Below are 16,898 nucleotides of genomic sequence, written 5' to 3' on the forward strand. Positions count from 1 at the left end.
AAAGCGCTCTTGTTGGAGTCCAAACTCAACCCCCACCCCCGGGAGCCTCTGAAGCAATTGGCTGGTGAGTTCTTGCAACCGGTCAGTTTCGGGAGATTTCTCTCTCCCCCCCCCCCCCCCGCCAATCCATAACATAAACCTGTGTTTCCTGTGTTAGCCTTTCAGCCATAATCAACTCCGAGAAGGTAAGTTACAGATAGGATTTTTCTTCCCTGGCGCCGAGCTGCAGATTGCAGAGTGCCGTTCCTCTCTAGGCAATACGGTATCCTGTTAGCATTCCGAACAAGGGGCTGTTCATAGGTTTGCCTCCAATGATTTCCTGAAGGAACATGTGGAAGCAATAGGCCAGGGCTGCGCATTCACCCCAGTTGACGATGCAGTCGTGGAAAGAGACCGTGCTAAGGGGGCTGCGGGCAATATGAGCCCAGAGGAACGAAAGCTGGAAACACAACCAGAGGGGATCCTTGACATGAGCAGGGAAAGTTTGCCCTGACAGCAAGGCAGCCAATTCCTCTGCCTCCACCAGGTCCCATTTCGCCCTTAGAAATGCCAGATCCCTTCAGCCAGCTGCTCCTGATTTCAGCCCCAGAAACAAACAACACACGGTGGATGGACACGTGTCACGGACGGAGAGCCGGGAGGGGAAATAGAATGTCCCAACCAACTTAGAGCCCGAGCGATCATTTTCCTGGACTATATTTCTTCTTCCAAGCAGAATCTGGAATGGTGATGACCCACCATGGCTCTACAGAGAGAGAGAGCAACCCGCTCCCTATATAGATAGAGGCAGTGCGTTTTCAAGGATGGCCAGAGAGCATCTCCGCACAGGCAGATCTGGCAGCCGAGTGATGAACTGAACTGAGCTGAAAAAACCCCTGCAGGAATTTTCCATTGGGAGGAAGGGAGAAAGAGAGCAAAAGCAGTTTGCTGGGGAAAGGAAAAAGAGTTTACGCCAGAGGTTTTGTTGTTGTTGCTGTTGCTGCTGCTGCTGCTGCTGCTGCTGCTTTTTTCTTTCCAAATTTATTATTCTAGCGCGCGCCTTGAAATGGAGATGATCAACGCCTCCCCGCACCCTCCACCTCCCCGCGCTCTTTCCTGGAGCTGCACTGCCCCCTTGGCCACCAAAGCGGAACAGCTCCGAAGTTGCAAGAAGCGGTGCGTTCTGATGCTTCATTTCCTACGAGCTAGCTAGACGGAAAATAAATAAAGCAGCCTATTCTAACTCCCACGATGATAGCGCCCAGCTCTCCTTGTCCCACCAACATCTCTCTCTCTCTCTCTCTCTCTCTCTCTCTCTCTCTCTCTCTCTCTCTCTCTCTCTCTCTCTCTCTCTCTCTCTCTCTCTCTCACACACACACACACACACACACACACACACACACACACACACACCACGCCTACGAAACTCACAGCATCTCTTCCTCCAAACTCCAATCTGACCCGGCTTTTCTGGCACCCCAGTTCAAAACAGTCTTTCGAGTGACACTTGATGAGCTTCGGATCCGTCGTAAAATCACAGAATTGTAGTGTCGTCTATAGCCCAACCTCCTGGAATCTTTTGGCCACGTGAGGCTCAAACCGACGATCCTGAGCTTAGGTGTCTCATCATAGCTCTACCAACTGGCTATTCACAGATCATTGTAGCCCTCTTGCAGTTTCACGCTCCTAAAGGAATATCTTCCTGGATAGAAACTTAACTCCCTGGTTATCTACCTTGGGAAGAAGAAGACCTTTACATGGTTCCTGTGACTGTGTGCTCAGCAAAATAAAAAAAATCACGAAACAGTAGAATGCCACCATTGTGGAAAAGGGATGGATGGGCATATCCCTCCTTCCTCTCCAAACCTCCCACTCTCCTTTTCCCCATTCATTCACAAATACTTCGTAGCAACCTGGGCTTCGCTAGCGCTCCCGGAGCCGCGGTCTGATTAGTCCGCAACAACCCATCTCAGCTTTCCCTCCACACAGACTGGCTGCAGGGCCAGTCTGTGAAACGACAGTATCATAAATAAGCCACCAAGTCAGGACAATCGCGAATCGCGATTGCCCCTCCATCAACTTACATGGCGAGCGTTAACCCAAGTCTACGCAGCTGACCGACCCACCGTCCCTGGGACTGTGTGAGGAGGGGAAACTTGTGTCCGTTCATGAAACTCATAGCTGCCAAATTATCCCTTTTTTACAGGGATTTTCCCTTATGCTGAATAGGCTTCCTCGTGAGAAAAGGGAAAACTTGGCAGCTATGGAAACTGGGACCATTTGGGAAGAAGGGGAAATAAAGTCACCCCTCTGTCGTGCAAATGTCCCCCTCCCACCCCCAGCCTCTACCATATGGTCAAGCTCACCCCATCGCCAACACACACACGCACACACGCACGCACGCACTTCTCCGCCCCCGTCCCAAATGAAGCCCGAAAGCCAGGGCTGACCCCCCCCCCTTCCCGCCCCCCGCCTGCGTAAGAGGCGGGCAGAGGAGCTCAGGCGCCCAACAAACCAGGGAGGCTCTTATTATGAAGGAGCGCGGGGGGGGGGCTTCATTTCCTGACAGCTATTTACTTGAAGCAAATGATTAGTTTGGGCAGGATGGTCTCTAGCATTGAATCAATTACAGGACTCTGTTTCTGAGGCCATCAGAGAAAGGGAAATAGCAGCAGGGAGACTGGGACCTTACTTGGGTGGAAAAACAAAAACAAAGTTTTCGTTCTCCTCCTACGGTACTATTTTTTATGGATTATTAACACAAGAAGGTAAGGTAAGGTAAGGGATTTCTTCTCTCTCTCTCTCTCTCTCTCTCTCTCTCTCTCTCTCTCTCTCTCTCTCTCTCTCTCTCTCTCCTCTCCCCGGGGCGTTTTCGAGGTCGGATTCTAGCAAACGGAGAGCTTGGTGTGTCTGGGTGGGATAAGAAAGCGCCTTTGGGGACCCAAGCGCGCGGTGGGAGGGAGACTTTGCGCAGAAGTAAAGTAACCGACCCCCCTCCCCGTCGATCAAGTAGGGAACTGAATCCCAAGGCAGTGTGTCCAAGACCGCAGCCTCCTCCTGAAACAACGGTGAGCAGCAGGAAAGTTTTTGGATTTGCGGGGCAGCTTGTCGCAAAGAGAGTGGGGGGAGGTGGTGGAAAAGTAGCTTTCGCCTCCTGCCAAGGTGAGACGCTCTCTTTCTTCCTGGCGCGGAGCGAGAAAGAGGCAGCGCTCTGGAGCAGAAGGGAAGATGGAGAGGTGGGGAATCTCCTAGAATCGGGTATGGGGATGAGCTGGATGGGATGTTGGGGGAAGATACAGGAGTGGACAGTTCGGAGGCGCAAACACCTCAGTTCGGAGTCAAGCTCCAATTCGGATTCCTGCCCGTAAGGCAAGTGTCCCCAGCCAGTCGCCAAGGGATCTCTTCTCCGGGTGTTGCTCTCCGGGGAGCTGTGAACTCGGGTCTGAATGGAGGCTGCGGCGCTAGCGGAAAAAAAAAACTCTGCCTGCTTCTTGGCAGCGTTAATGACAACCAGACTCGGCGGAGCGCGCAGGGGCCACCGCGCCGCATTCCTGCAGCTGGGCTGGGAGGAGGGACTGGGGAAGGGGGGCAGCAGCAGAAGGGGGGCTCCTGGAGGGGAGGGGAAAGAGGGGCGCGAGTGTGTGTGTGTGTGTGCGCGCGCGCCTGCCCCAAACTGGAGTGAAGCCGCTTTTGAGTGTATGCCCGTTTAAACAGCGGGGATAATCTGCGGGTGAATCACGGAGCAGGAAGAGGACTGGGGAGCTAGCCATGCACCCTTGGTTTTTCCGTCCTGCCTGTGCTCAGCAGATGCAGGGAGGTCGGGGAACAGCTTAGAGCCTGTTGCGGAAGGTAAGAGGCAAGAAACCGTGGCAGTCCTAAAATCCAGATCTCTCTCTCTCTCTCTCTCTCTCCCTTTTCTTTCTTTCCGATAACCACTAGAACTCTTCATTCCTTGCCTTTTCCTTTCCCTCTAAACCGAAGCCCCTTCGAATCTGGTGATCCCAGTGTACCAGATCCAGAGGTAGATCCCCCCCCCCTGTTTATCTGCTCTCTTAATTCGAAGAGCGCCCAGTGGCACTCTAAATGTGGCCAGAATATCCTTTCAAAAGCAGATACTTTCGTCCTTTGGAGTGACTGGCTGCTGCCACTACCCCCTCCCTGCCCTCCCCACCACGTCCCTAAAGACGCGACTTTACTTCGACCCATCCTTGCCTTGCGCGCAAGCTGGACCCGATAACCAGGCGAGGAAGAGGAAACTTTTGGTTCGGGGATTGCAGACGCTGCTTATGGAAAACCCGACGGGGCTGTTTGTCTGGCGCTGCCAACGCTGCAAGGCGAGCCGAGTCGCCTTGGAAAAAAGTTCTTGGGCGGGCGCGCGCACCAGGAAATGGCTCTCTCCTCGCTCGCTTGCTCAACGTTTTCTTTGGACCGGGATCGTCCATCCAGCAGCTCGTGGGCGATCCAAAGAACACGGCCGGCCGGGACAACCCGCTGGAGCGGACAGAAACGGATCTGGGACCGGGCGGAGGTGGGGGAGTGCGAGCACACAACCCCCAAAGCGGGAGAGGCGGGATCAAACTCTGGATTAGCCTCCACAAACACAGTCCTGCAGAGAGTTTTTTTCTTCATTGCTTGCTTTGAGGGAAAAAAAAGTCCCTGAAATCCTTTGCAACTCCGCTTCAGATCGCTTTGGTTTGGCTCCGAAAGGGCCACAGAACTGGGATGTATCTCTCACTCGTCCTCTTTGGAGCCTAAGAAAGGGCATTTGTCTTCTCCATTTCTATGGACATTTCATCCCCCCTCCCCCCAAAAGGTGAAGCGACTTGGAGCACCTTGATTTTGTTAACGAAGCGGACGACCCTGGCACTCTCTTTTTGCCGCGTTTCTTGACCCAACGGGGCGGACCTGGAGTTCCACTTGCAGCACTTTTTCTGTGGCACTTTGTTCCGAGGTGAGACACCCATTTGTGAAATCCGGAGGTCCCGGAGAAGGAAACCAAAACTCAGCAGCCGCGCGCCCTTCCGCCAGATCCCCCTATTTCTCCCATCGCAGCCCCGTCTAACTGGAATCCCTTCCATAGGCCACCGTTGATTCGAGTGGCTTTTATACTAAGATTTTTTTGCTTCCTGATGCTTTGACCGAGGGGACTTTTGGCAGACACGGGTCTATTCTTGCCACCCGATCCTAAAGGGCTGCATCACAAGGATTAACTAATTTTCATCTACAGAAAGGGTCTCATCCCAAATCCCACATAAATCAACTCTGAAACACCGCTGGGCTGGGACACCCTGGAATCTACTCCGCACAAAGAATCCGGAGCAGGAGCCGGGAGTCCCTTTCATCTTCTACAGTCACTACGACCCGGATCTCCCTGAAACCTGGAGGGATCCTTTTCACTAGGTGATCTGATAGCAAATCTTCCAGGAAGACCATAACCCTTCTCGGCCAAGAACTCCCGGTAGGGGGGGGGGCATAGCTGCCAAGTTTTCCCTTTTCTCGCGAGGAAGCCTATTCAGCATAAGGGAAAATCCCTTAAAAAAAGGGATAACTTGGCAGCTATGGGGGGGGGAGGCTCCCTTTTCGCTTCACCCCGCCCCCAATTTTTGTTTCTTGAATTTGGTACAGACAATCCTATTGTTTTCTCGCAGGGAAGGAGTGATCTTCTCTTAGTCTAAGCTTTTCTTTCTCTGCTCTCTTTCCTCATTCACTCTTCTATTTTAAACGAAAGCCCCGATGCGACGTCCTTGGTCTCTGCGAGGAAACAGAACCTCGAACCAGTTAAGCCTCAGCGCTGCTTCCTAAGGCGCCTTCCTTCAATGGACTTTTGAAGCCAGCGACTCTGGCTTAACAAGGTGTGTTGGCAGGGACCCACCAAGTCCTGGCGGCCATTAAACGGGCAGGCTGTGAAAAGCGTGTGAACGTAAGCAGTCTCCAAGCTAAACAGTGAGATAAGGTCGAGGCGTCTCTTTACAATGCGCAGTTGTTCTGGATTGGAAGCTAGCTCGCGCCGCTGATTCTGGAAAGGGTCCCTTAAATCGAGTCAGGCTGGTTGATGCCTGACTTTCCCCCTTTGCTCCATGGGTTTATCGAATAGGGGTGAAGTCCGAGGGCCCATTCACACGTGCATGGCCACCATCTGATCACATGCGTTGGTGACTCGCAGTTGGACGTGTGAACAGACTGGGGCTGCAAAGCAAGGCTTTTGCAGCGGCATGTCTTTATGGTCTGTGGTGTCTCATTCACACATGCAGTTCTGTCTTCTATAAGCGAGGAAACGGACGCAAACCAGCGTCCAGATGTTGTTCTTCAGCGATCATCTCAAAATCTAGGCCTCATGCTAAGACACTGAAACGCGGGTCGTCAGAGTGCATAGCAAGGAGATGGGGGAGCAGGCAACTGGATTTTTTGAGGTGCATTGACGTGGTTAGAATGTCGCCTCATAAGTTACGTTTTGCCCTAGGAATCTTATTGCTAACACGTGAAAGGCGCGCCTGGTAGCAAATCGAAGTTCTTGCAGGCTGCCAGATATTCGGGATTCAGACCCGCGTCTGAGTTTCCTTCCCTCTTGCCGAGAAGGCCACAATGGCTCTCGAGTATGTATCAATATTGCCGCTTTTAAAAACACGGAGAAAGGAAAGAGCGTGGATTTGAAACGAGAGGCATCTGTTATGTGCTGGTATTAGGAAGGGTGGTGGAGGTGACTTTTAAAATACAAGGGACCCCTCAGGAGAAGAGGGGAGAGGGGGCGGGACGGAGGAACATAGGAAGACTCCAGCTTGCAAACTTCGCTTTGTTTTGCTTTCCCAGGCAAGACCTTGGTGATTCCTATTCGGATGGAAAACAGCGGTCTCCAAATCGCTGACTAGGGCTGGGGCTGGCGAGAAGTCATGAATGTGGTTTGCTGCTCGGCTACAGAATCATATTCTCCCTCCCTCTTCTAAAACTGTCGAGTCCGCACTTCGCTTCCTCGCCCCCCGCCCCGCAAAGACTTCTCACGATAAAGTTGAGCAAGGGTGGGAGGGAAGACAACTAGCGAGGAGACCCATACCCCTTATCTTGACACGCGACGTGCATTGCAGGGGGTTAGACTAGATGACCCTCGGGTCCCGATTCCATCTCTACAATTCTATAATTCCGTGATCTGCCAAGAAGAGCACGGGATGGGGAACTCCTTAACTACCGGGAAATAGCAAAGTCGATGATCAGCACCACACCAGGAATTGGGGGTGGGGGAAGGCGGGGGATATGAAAGAGAGAAGAAAGTCTAGAATTTAAGACCAGGCAGTAGAAACGCTGGACGTGTGTGTGTGTGTGTGTGTATTTGTGTGGGGAGAGAGAGAGAAGTAGTGAAGGAATCGCGCAGATTTCTTGAAGGCTGCTGTGTTGACTGTGTGATGTGGCGGGGTGGGTCGGCTTGGACCGTGCCAGATATTCTGATTTCCCAAGGGAAGAGGCAGCAGTAAATTATAGCCGCGAGGTCAGATTGGTCCTCTGCGCGGTTTTGCAACAACGCACAACAGCAGCGAGGCGTTGAGGTTGGCGGTGCTCTGCTGCCCCCCAGCGATTGTTTTGGCGAATTGCGAGCGCCTTGTGCCAGAGAGTGAGGGGGATGTGGACAGGAGACCCCATTCATCACTAGTAGTGAATCTGCTTTTGAACACTCTCCCTTCCTCACATTAGGGAACTTCCTGCGGGGACGCATGACGGGCTGAATGGAAAGCCCTCTTGCTTACAAGATATCTGGGGACCCTCAGCTGCTGCTATTCTAACTCCGGGGCTTTTCTGGCCACACTGCATAGTACCCTACAATGAGCGAAGCCTTAAGATCCATTCATTCACATAATGGTTGAGCATGATTTAAGTTTGGAGGGTCCTGCCCTTGGTTTCAGAGGAACTTGATCTTGTAGCCAGGAGTTTGGAACAGATGGCTCTTCCAGTGCTCTAATTTGAACATTTATACATTATTATAATTTGTTATCCCTCCCTTTAATTTTGAACGCATTGTCCCTGAAATGAAGTCTCTGAGAAACAAGTGGGAGTTGTTTGTATGCTTGGGGTAGCTTGGAATGTTTGCAGAAGCACAAAAACCCCAACCTTAAAAAACAAAGAAACACAAGACCACAAAGTGGACGAAGAATACCTCTGAACATGTGCAGAGTAGATTTCTTTCAACATTGGAGTGGTCACAGGTCCACAAACAGTCCCAGGTTTTCAGAGCAGGGAATGTGGCGTCTCAACCCAGACATCTCTTGCGTTAAATATTAAGAACTAGGAGCATACCCTGCCCCTAAAAAGACACCCGATTTACTACTTCTTCTAAATTCCACTTACTCTGAATCAAATTCTGACCCTAGAGAAGTCAATGTGGGCATTGTTATTTTTGCATACAGTGGGAATATAACAAGAGCAATAAATCCTGCTTCAAGAGGTTTATAGCACAGTGGTGAATTCATATGATGTATTTCAATGGAGTTGATATCTGCAGTCAATTCTGATAGTGTGTGGATATGTGATTCTGGTTTTGCGAGTGGACCATTCTAAAGACTTGGTGGGTTAGTCTGTATAAGAAGTTCTGAAAGATCTCAAATGTGGTTCTCCAATGAGCTTGACAGAACGGTTGTGGGGGGGGGGGGAGTCTAAGTGAGTCATAAGCATATTCTCATAACCATTTCTTCCATGTTGAGTTATAAGCAGATGTTTTTGAATTTTTCTGCATGTTCTATTCACCCTGCCTGTGCCTGCTCCAAGTCATTTCCAGGGGAACAGCCCAAATCTTTCTAGTTAAACCTTTTTTTGGGGGGTGGGGATATTTTCCAGGTTGCGTTGTGTGGCCAGATTCCGAAGTCAAGTCGTGTGGATTTAGCTAGTCAAAACAATTGCTGTGACAACCTGCCTAACATGCAGTGAATGAACTAGTCTGAATGAGGAAAACCTTTTAAAAAGTGGTTGTGCGAATTTCTCATCAGACTCTGAACCCTGTGATTTTCAGTTTTATCTCCCACGCAGAATCTGACGGAAATAAATGCTGCCACTTAAAAAATACAATTCCACCATGAGTGACTGACACACACACAAAAAGGAACTGAAGATAATGCAGGAAAAGTTTGAACCCTGTTTAGATAGCCTGGAGTTCACTTTTCAAGTATTCTGAACAAAACTTCATTTATATATAATAAAAACCACTCAATTGAGAAGTAATGTTGAAGTTCCACCTCTCCTGCTAGATCTGTTGTGGCTCCTTGAGAACAGACCTCATGGCTTGACCTTGTGACTTTCCATTGACCCTAATAAAGGCATCGTGTTACTGCTACTACCTCTGAGATCAGTAAGGCATGGTGAATATTAAGATGGTGTCTAGAAATAATAATTTTTAAAGGCATTGAGACTCCAAGTGAATAGCTCAGTTGGTTAGAGCATGGTGCTGATAATGCCAAGGTTCATATGGGTTGCAGGAGACTAGATGACCCTCAGGATCCCTTCCGACTCTACAATTCTATGATCTCCTTTTCTTTCGGGGTTGCTGTTACACGGCTATTAAGAAATGAGGTGGCTTGCCCTAAAGCACCAAGCAAAAATTCCATGTACCTCTATGTGTGTTTGTGTGACATTGTGGGTTTTACTCAACTTTAAGGATTCCATGTGTTGAATTGAGAGAGACTGGTTCTCCCCAGTTCAGAGCGGATTGTGACTCCAGATCCTTTTGCTTCACCATATAGCTAGCAAAACAGCAACCGTCTGCTTGCTTAGGCCACCTGGAACTGCTCTCCAAACTTATTCCGTTTCTGGCATGTTGTACCTGTGCTTCTGGCACGCTTTGACTGGAGGGTGTGTACAAAATGTGCAATGGATGATGGGAACTGGTGCTCTTGCCTCAACACTGGAACAATACTGGAAAAGCTTTCTACTGCACAATGAGCATAGAATTCATTTTATATGTTTGTAACCCATTCCAAGGCACGTTTACTACTCCTGAATTCAGCGGAGCACATTTTATCTTATTTTATTTACATTGATACCCCGCCTTTCCTCCAAGGAGCTCTAGGTGGTGTTCATGGTTCTCCCCTACCCGTTTTATCCTCTCAACAACCCTGGGAGGTAGGCTGGACTGAGAGATAGTGACTGGCCCAAGGCCACCCAGTGAAGTTCATGGCTAAGTGGGGACTTCAAACCCCTGTCTCGCAGGTCCCAGTCCATCTCTCTAACCTCTGTAGCAAGGGGGGGGGGGGGGATGGCAGCCTTAAGTATCCTTTAGCTTCCTCCAGCTACTTTAAGGGTCAAAAGGATTCCTTAATGGTTGGCTTACATATGCACAGCTTCACATTCTCTTTCCTCCCTGTGTAAGTAGCAAGAAATCCTGGCTGCCCTGACATTAGCGACCTACAGCTTGGAGTTTATGCCCAGAGAATCTGAAACCTTTTTGAGTTAATACTCCTGCGTTACACCAGTGAGGCACACATACCATCCTGGAATCTCAGTCAAGCAAAAGGCAACAGATGTTATCATGCTGGGATCCAGTGATCCTTTAGTGACACAACATATTAATGTGAAAAGGAAGTCTAGATGCCAAGATAGGAGAGTCGTAAGAGCACATATTTGGGCTTCTTTGGCAGAAAGGGTGGGATGGAAATAGAGTTAGTTTATAGTAGTAGTAGTAGTAGTAGTAATTTATTTATATGCTGCGCACCTGACTGGGTTGCCCCAGCCACTCTGGGCAGCTTCCAGCAAATTAAAAACATTAAGAACAGTAAAACACCAAACATAAAAAACTTCCCTATACAGGGCTGCCTTCAGATGTCTTCTAAAAGTTGTATCATTACTTATCTCCTTGACATCTGATGGGAGGGTGTTCCACAGGGCGGGTGCCACTACCGAGAAGGCCTTCTGCCTGGTTCCCTGTAACTTCGCTTCTCACAATGAGGGAACCGCCAGAAGGCCCTTGGCACTGGACCTCAGTATCTGGGCTGAACAATGGGGGTGGAGACGCTCCTTCAGGTATACTGGGCTGAGGCCATTTAGGGCTTTAAAGGTCCACACCAACACTTTGAATTGTGCTCGGAAATGTACATGGTCTTTATGCTGGGGTGAGGCAGAACCAAGTTATCTTCAAGGCAATTGCTCAGTTATTTTTATTGCTCAGGTATTTTTACATTGGTAGGGAAACAAAGGACCAGTTCACACATGCATATGCATCACTCATGGACTGCTGCTCAAGCATGGGCATAGCTGCCCCCCCCTCCAATCAAGAAAATAAATAAAAATAACTGAGCAATTGCATTGAAGATAACTTGGTTCTGCCTCACCCCAGCATAAAGCCTGTCCCCCTAAAATAAACCACGGCTATGCCCATGGCTTCACATAGCAATTTGCACATGCCAATGACCCATCACAGTTTAGGCACAGCAGACAGAATCTTTTTATCACAGGTTAGCTGAAACTTAAAACCCTTCCCTTTAGTAGGTGAACAAGACTTCTCACTACACAGGTTGATATTTCACTCCAGCCAGTGACGCTTATCCAAAAATAAGAGACCACACTTAGAGAGAGTACCTAGATTACATGGTAGCTTGTCGCTCCAGAATGCCAAACCTTTTAGGGTACAGATCCAGCAGGCTCCCTACATTCTCACTTAATCAACAGTTTGCAGCTTTACTGTGTTACAATGATAACAGCAGCACAGGACTCCAAATGCATATATGTTTAGAGTTTTTTTAAAAAGGTGGCGGAACCCTCCGACACATGAAGCTTCAACATGGGCCAATATGAAGCTCACTGGTGTTTTCAAACTATGTCAAGCATACTTTCCCCCAAATGGGAGGCTGGCACTCATTAGTAGACCTGTAATAACTTAAATGGCCCCAGGCCACATGTGCATCACTCAATGTAATTGATGCAAGGTTGCAGCAAGGTGGTGTTCCTTCCATGGGAGCAGCAAACTAGGGAGGCATTAGAAAAAGACCCTTCTCTTCTTTCTCCTCCTCTGCTCTTTCAACATTTCCTTGGCTGGGAAACAGACCAGGAAATGAAATACTTGCAGTGGGTAATGGGCCAAAAGGGGGAAGTGATATCCATCAAACCAAGGAGGAATCGACATTTTTGGAAAGCAATCTTGGATGGAGAATTTGATCATGTAACTCATTCAGGTTTTACGCCTGTGAATTCATCATCTTTAAAATGGATCTAGGAAGCCAAAAATTTTATTGCCTGCTCCTCTCTCCCCTGGAGTCACTGAAAGCTGCAGAATCCCCTGCTATTCCTTGCACTGGGAATTTCTGCTTTCGGTAGAAGTTTGCTAGGAAAAAAGCCAGCAACCGTGAAAAGTTGCAGGTGGCCCCATGAACATGTTTAAATGAAGCTTGCAAAATATAAAGCTTTCTTCAAAATGCGTTTCTTTTCCTTGATGCTTTCTTGGAAAAGTGCAACATCTCCTTGGGGAGACTATAGGCTGATTAGCATCTGATGACCCACAAGGAGGTTTTCAATCCTTGCAAATGTTGGACAACCTTGCGATTATGTAACTGGTTCCTTACCTGCTTCTAATAATGCTTGGGCAGTTTTTAGGACTATGGGGTCATGGCATTTAGCAAAAGCAGAGCAGAAATACGTATTTTTTTCCCATTTTAAAATCAAGGTTTTCCAGCAGATGTTATTTAGGTAATCTGGATTCGCTCCAAAATTGATCTGCCGCCTCTGAGGCTAAAGTTTGCATCAGTCAAAAGTAACAGAACGTTGCTGTATCAGCGTGAATCAACAGTGCCGCCAACTGGCCTGTTGGAGTAAATGCAGCCAAATCACACCGCAGGAGCTTCATAGCAGGGATCAATGGTGTTTTAGGAGGAGATAAGATGGGCGAATTTTCTTTCTCTTGCTCTATTCGCTCTTCTAAAGCTGGTCCCCTGACTTCTGTTTATCCATCACTTACACTTTAAGATGCCATTGCTTGAGAGCGACAGACAGAATTTTGTGAACTGGCTATTTTATAGCAATACAGTGAAAGACTGTACTTTAGAAACAAACACCTAAGAACTTGTACAGCCCACTCCTATGCATGGTTACTTACAGGTAAGCCCCATTCTATTCAATGTGGCTTCCTCCCAAGCACGTTTGCGTAAGATTTTGCAGCAATAGGCAGTAATTTTATGCACATTTTAGCTGGGAATAAACCATAACGCGAACAGTTTACTTGTGTTTTGTAATAAACAGGAATACAATTGAGCTGTTACTTTGATTCCCTTCTGAGGAACTACAGAATGGCTGGCTTGGTGTTGTTTATTTTAATGCCCACTTACTAGTGTTTTTGGTCTTAACTTTTCTAACGAAGAAGGGAGTAGCTCAAATTTCCATTTGCTCTACAAACCAACACGCCATCTTTTCTCTCTCTGCACCCCCCTTGTATCTTCCAATTTGATGATCACCAAAACCAGGGACTTGTGGAGCAGCTCTCTACCCTGCCCCAAGCTTAATCGGAGCAAACAACAATTCTGGGGAAACTAGAATTTGTTCCAATTGAGTGCTAGAGAGTGCATTTACACTGAGAAACCTCCAGGTCAAAAACAGAGCAAAACTAATCGGACACAGAGCTTTAAATGTGAACCTGTGTCAGGAAAGAACAGGGCAAAAGTGTGGATAAGCCCTGAATCCTGATGTGGTTTATTTTAAACACGAACACTTTATGGTAGAATGTTTCTAAGCACACTGATTTGGAGTGTTTTCCACTGAACTCAGTGCATTTTCTTTCTCTGTAAATAGGTGGGAGTTGGTTGCAAGAATAGACAGCAGAGGCAGCTTGAAGTACGAGAGGTTAGCTAATCAGAGAAGATTATGGGATATTTTTTTAAAAAAAGATGTATGTACTGTGGATTCTTTATCTAGGAAAAATACAGGCTAGAACTGTGATTTTTGTAAAAAAGACGAGGGGAGAAGAAGGCTGGAAGGGAAGACGACTTTGATGTCCAAGTGTCTCTTATCAGTGGGAGGCACTTTACATAAACACATTGCCATTATTGCTAATTGAAAAACCAAGGCAGATGACTTGTTTCTGCAGGAATGCCATCTGCTGAATTTCTGGAGTTGTTGTGCATGTTCTGGTCATCTGTCAGTCCTGGTGGGGGAATGCCGGCTGCGGCTCATCCCTCTACTTACAGAAGGGCAGCAAGATCGAGGCTGCACCATTTCAGTGGTCGGTAAATCACGCCTTTGGTTTTTCCTTGGTGTTGGTTTAATGCTCCTCCCTGATATGCTGTTACAGTCCCAAAGCATGTCACCAGCACAGTCTGTATTTAGGAACATTGGGAGCTACCTTATACAGAGTCAGACAATTGGCCCATCTAGCACAATATTGTCAACTCTGACTGACAGAGGTTCTCCAAGGTTTCAGACAGGAGCTTTTCCTGCCTCTATCTGGAAATGTCATGGGTTAAGCATGCAAGGCTAATGCTGTACCACGGAGCTCTAGTTATGTCTCAAGGAAGGACCTTATTCATAGAACAATAGAATCTTAAAGTTGGAAGGGTTCCTGAGTATCATCTAGTCCAACCCTCTGCAATGCAGGAATATGCGCCTGTCTCAAGTGGGGATCAAGCCTGCAACCTTGGTGTTATCAGCACCATGCTCTAACCAGCCGAGCTATCCAGGCTCTAAGCCTATGGCACCCGGTATTGCCAGGTGGTCTCCCATCCAAGTACTAACCAGGCCTGACCCTGCTTAGCTTCCGAGATCAGATGAGATGAGGCGTGTTCAGGATAGTATGGCTGTAAGCTATACATTTTCTATCATATATGGAAAAGGAGTTTTGGCTGAAGCTGCTTAAAGTTAATCCCCTTTTTCTACAGATGGCGACAAATAATAGGGTAGTAGGGATGGATAAGAATGCGACTGGCAGTCCTATGGATGATGTTTTGGGAGCACCTATGCTTGTATCATAAAGGGCGCAGGTGGCACTGTGGGTTAAACCACAGAGCTTAGGGCTTGCTGATCAGAAGGTCGGCGGTTTGAATCCCCACGACGGGGTGAGCTCCCATTGCTTGGTCCCACCTTCTGCCAACCTAGCAGTTCGAAAGCACCTCAAAGTGCAAGTAGATAAATAGGTACCACTACAGCAGGAAGGTAAACGGTGTTTCCGTGTGCTTCTCTGGTTCACCAGAAGTGGCTTTGTCATGTTGGCCACATGACCTGGAAGCTGGACGCTGGCTCCCTCGGCCAGTAAAGCGAGATGAGCACCGCAACCCCAGAGTCGGTCATGACTGGACCTAATGGTCAGGGGTCCCTTTACCCTTTACCTTTATTCTTGTATCATACCTTTGTCCAGTAGAAGAGGTGGATGCTATTGCAGAATCCTAAATATGTTTATTAAGTCTTTTGAGTAAACATGCTTAGGGTCATGCTGTAAATTTGCTGTTGATAGAACCCACTTCTTCAGCTGGGCAAAGGGAAAACACAAGATAACATCGGGTATAAAAGCAGCATGCGCTGTCACTTGTATTTAACTGTGCATGTTGCGTAAGGAAAGAGGTACTGAGTTGTCATTTATAAGACGATATTTCTTGGCCTGTTGAAGTCTTGCTGCTATATTGTTTCAGGATCATCTGTTATGTGAATTGATCTAGCATAATGTATCATAGGCTATGGCCAGGATCCAGAAAGCTACTTTTGTACACTCAGGACCATGTGCAGTGGAGTGTTTTGCCATATGGGTGTGTGTGTGAGGGTGTGTTAAATTGCGGTTTCACCCCACCCTTAAACTGCTATTCGGAATAGCTGTGTGGATTTCATGGTGACTGCATTTGCAAGTTTGTATGAATGCTGATGCAGAATAGCCAGTGTGCTACAGAATGCTATAAAGAGAGAGAGAGAGAATGAGGAAGAAACAGCACCTTAGGGCCTGGTCCAGCAGCAACACCACTTCCAAAACACTACAGCAGGGCTCAGCAAACTTTTTCAGCAGGGGGCCGGTCCACTGTCCCTCAGACCTTGTGTGGGGGGTGTCGGACTATATTTTTTTGGGGGGGGGGAAATGAACGAATTCCTATGCCCCACAAATAACCCAGAGGTGCATTTTAAATAAAAGGACACATTCTACTCATGTAAAAACACGCTGATTCCCGGACCGTCCGCAGGCCGGATTTAGAAGGCAATTGGGCTGGATTCGGCCCCCGGGCCTTAGTTTGCCCACCCATGCACTACAGACACTGCCACTGCAACCATGTCAACATTTATACCTGTGCATTTGTTAAAAACTACCATATATATATATATATATATATATATATATATATATATATATATATATATATACACATATACATATACACACACACACACACACACACACACACACACACACACACATACATATATACACATGTAATAGCAAGCCCTGTTTGTGTGTGTGCAATTTGCAGCAGCATATGGGGAGGAAAGCTTTAACCCCCTTATTCCGGCTGAAATTCTGACAAAAATCAAAATGGGATGATGTGAAGTGTTTTGAACACTCTAAATACAAAGGGGTGTGTGTGTGCTTTTTAAAAGAACCTCGGCATTTGCAATGCACATATTTTTAGACTTGGGAACATTTCTCAGTGACGCTGATTATGGCTGGCTGGTGTCAAATATGAAATCTCCCATGCTGTCAGCTGCCAAACATGAAATGCCATTTCATGCCATCTATTCAATGCTGTCGGTAAATATACTAAAATGAAATGTATTTGGATACCAAATAAAGTGCATCAAATAGTCTGGTGCATGCCTGACATTAGAATTTGCAGAGGACTGTTTGGGGGAACAGATATACCGGCTCAGATTATTTGTCTACCTAGTACATTATTGACTACTCTGATTTGCAGTAACTCTCCAAGGTCTTGGGCAGAGGTCTTCGATGTCACCTGCTGCCTGACCCTTTTAGCCAGAGATCCCAGGCACTGAAA

At 47.7% G+C, this 16,898-nt stretch overlaps 1 protein-coding gene and 1 pseudogene across 5 annotated transcripts in view; one reads left to right on the top strand and one right to left on the bottom strand.

The window, feature by feature from the left end:
- The first annotated feature begins 2,546 nt into the window (after positions 1-2,546).
- The window catches only part of PDGFRA (platelet derived growth factor receptor alpha), a 55,627-nt gene continuing 41,275 nt past the window's right edge, over positions 2,547-16,898 (top strand). For 2 of the 5 annotated variants that reach the window (XM_060278787.1, XM_060278790.1), the window contains exon 1: positions 2,547-2,747. The gene's annotated coding sequence lies outside the window, so the exon portion shown is untranslated. Of the gene's footprint in view, positions 2,753-3,622; positions 3,829-5,539; positions 5,832-16,898 lie in introns of those variants that run through there. The other 3 variants (XM_060278788.1, XM_035112086.2, XM_060278789.1) reach the window with 3 other exon arrangements.
- On the bottom strand, positions 14,616-14,734 carry LOC118084587 (5S ribosomal RNA; annotated as a pseudogene).

Source organism: Zootoca vivipara, chromosome 9 (assembly GCF_963506605.1).
Source record: "Zootoca vivipara chromosome 9, rZooViv1.1, whole genome shotgun sequence".
Lineage (NCBI taxonomy): Eukaryota > Metazoa > Chordata > Lepidosauria > Squamata > Lacertidae > Zootoca > Zootoca vivipara.